This window comes from Panthera uncia, chromosome C2 (genome assembly GCF_023721935.1).
Source record: "Panthera uncia isolate 11264 chromosome C2, Puncia_PCG_1.0, whole genome shotgun sequence".
NCBI classification, from domain to species: domain Eukaryota; kingdom Metazoa; phylum Chordata; class Mammalia; order Carnivora; family Felidae; genus Panthera; species Panthera uncia.
Window position 1 is genome coordinate 114,412,174 of NC_064810.1, and position 2,687 is coordinate 114,414,860.

General features: G+C 36.5%; 1 pseudogene; it reads left to right on the top strand.

The window, feature by feature from the left end:
- The first annotated feature begins 1,389 nt into the window (after positions 1-1,389).
- Positions 1,390-1,510, top strand: LOC125922288 (uncharacterized; annotated as a pseudogene).
- The last annotated feature ends 1,177 nt before the right edge of the window (positions 1,511-2,687 follow it).

The following is a 2,687-nucleotide window of genomic DNA, read 5'->3' on the forward strand; positions in this document are numbered from 1 at the left end:
GATCTGGCAGAGTAAATCGAGAACTTTCTGGAAAAGATTCACCATTTTTAATTCATGGGAAGAGGTCAACATATCAGCATGAATAGGAGTTTGAAAGAAACTGGTTCCAACGCTGATGGATGACTTTGAGGGGTTCAAGATTTTAATGGAGGAAGTAACTGCGGATGTAGTAGAAAGAACAAGAGAACTACAATAGAATTAGGGCTTAAAACTGTGACTGAATGGCTGTAATCTCATGATCAAACTTTAACAGATGAGGAGTTCCTTTAATGGATGAACCAAGAGAGTGGCTTCTTGGAATCTACCCCGGTGAAGATGCTGTTAAGATTGCTGAAATGAATACAAAAGATTTAGAATATAACACATAGTTGATAATGCAGTAGCAGAGTTTGACAGGATTGATTCCAATACTGAAAGAAATTCTACTATTGGTAAAATGCTGTCAAATGTAGCCACATGCTCAGGGAAATTGTTCATGGAAGAGTCAATGGTTGGGCAAAATTCATTATTGTCTTATTTTAAGACAACAGCCACAGCCACCCCAATATTTATCAACCAGCACCCTTACCAGTCAGCTGCCATCAACATCAAGACAAGACCCTCCACCAGCCAAAAGATTACAACTTACTGAAAGCTCAGATGATGGTTAGCATTTTTTATCAGTAAAGTATTTTTAATTAAGGTATGCACATTTTTTTGACATAATGCTATTGCATATTTAATCAATTATGGTATAGTGTAAATGTAACTTTTATATGCACTTGGAAACCAAAAAACTAATTTGCCTTGCTTTATTGTCATATTCACTTTTTTGCAGTAGTCTGGTACTGAACCTACAGTATCTCTGAGGTGTGATTACACTACCAGACAGCTTTCCAAATTTATACCCACCGGCGAAGTGTGAGAGTTCCAGTTGCTCCAAATCACCATCACCACTTGCTATGATCAACTTTTAATGGAGTCTAGTAATAATTTAAAGAGATAATCCTGGAATTTAAATCTATCACAAGGAATACACCTCCATTAATAGTATTATTATAAATCTAAGTTTAAATATTTCATTTTAGTTGATATGTACTTCCCTCCTCCCACCCCAGTTTGGCATGCACACAAACACAAACTCACATAAACACACCAACAACTGGAATAACAAGAGCTCCATTTGCTAGTTCTGGAAGAACTCTGTGATTTCCTATTGCGTTTTGGAAAAAAACAACACCGTGCATTTGTATGCTTTAGAGAAATTTAGAAAAACAGGGAAGCATCCTATTATCTTTAAGAGGATCATCTTAAAACCTCAGAAACTGTCTCTAGCCGGTGCTTTCAAAGTCAGCTCAAAGTGCAGTGGGATGTGCAGAAAACGTTCATTAGTCAGGCACACCGCGAGTTAAGTCCTTACTTCTAGGAATCATTTCTAATCATTTGTAATTAGAGTAATGCTTTTGAAAACGTTTGCATTACTAACCATGAGGAGTTGAAACTTTCTCTTCTGGGAAAGTGAGCAGATGGTGTCACTTCATTTACTTTTTCCCATTCGGCGGGGAGGACTAAGGGATTTAACTTGTCCTTTCCGTCTCTCCTGCCTGGGGTTTGGATAGTTGTCTAGTCTGTGGTCGTAGCTCTTGGCTCAGCTATTTCTTGTCCAGTTCCTTTTGTTTGATATCACTTTGATCTTCGCCCAATATCAGCGATGCCTTGCTTGGATGACTCTCTCGCTCTAGCTCTTACTCTTTTCCTTGGCAGGAGTATTCTTTTCTTTTGGTTGTAAGAATCTGGCCAGTAATGAGGTGGTAAGCTCCTGTCGAAGCAGCAGGAGTTGTCAGTGCTCCTTTCTTTCATTAACTTTCTTGGGCTGTAGCCACAACAGCAAGACTTCAGGGACTGAGAATTTAACCTTCTCCAGCACTGATCATTTTTCCACATGGATTCACATGGCCCCATAGCCCCTTGGCCCCTTTCACCACCTCCTTCCCTCCACCCTGCTTTTTATAGATTATCCTGAACTTTCTGTCCAACGCTCTCCAGGGCCACCATGAAATAATACGTTTGAAGTATTTCTTTTTTATTTTTTCAGTTAACTACCTTTTATTCATTGTTGTTACATGAAGAGCACATTCATACGGCTGAACAAAAGGTGCTGAAATTTCAGATAACAGCTGTGGCAAATTATCTTTTCTCTTATGAAATAAGCAAGTAATTGGTAACCACACTTTGTAGCATAATGTCATGTATTTTAATCCTAGAAGAATGAAAATCTTGTGCTTAATAGTAATGATTATATATATTACAATATATAATGTAAATGTGTGTATATATATTATATATAATATATATATTATATATATATATACACATATATATGATATAATTAGAAAAATCCCTTTCTCTTGAAGTAGTGGCCATTTACTTAAATAATCATAACATCACTCCCCACTTGATTCATTCTAAAGGAAACAATACATTGATATACTCACTGGAAACTCTGACCAACTTAATAACGATAGCAATAATAATATAATAACAGTAATACCAGTAATGATGGTGATGGCAATAAAACCATCATGTTTTAGATGCATGTTATATGCCAGATACAATGCCATACATTATTTGTTTAGTGTGTGTATATGTGCAAAATTTATCATTCTCAGTTAAAACTTGTATAACAGTTATGATCATGTCCAGTTTAC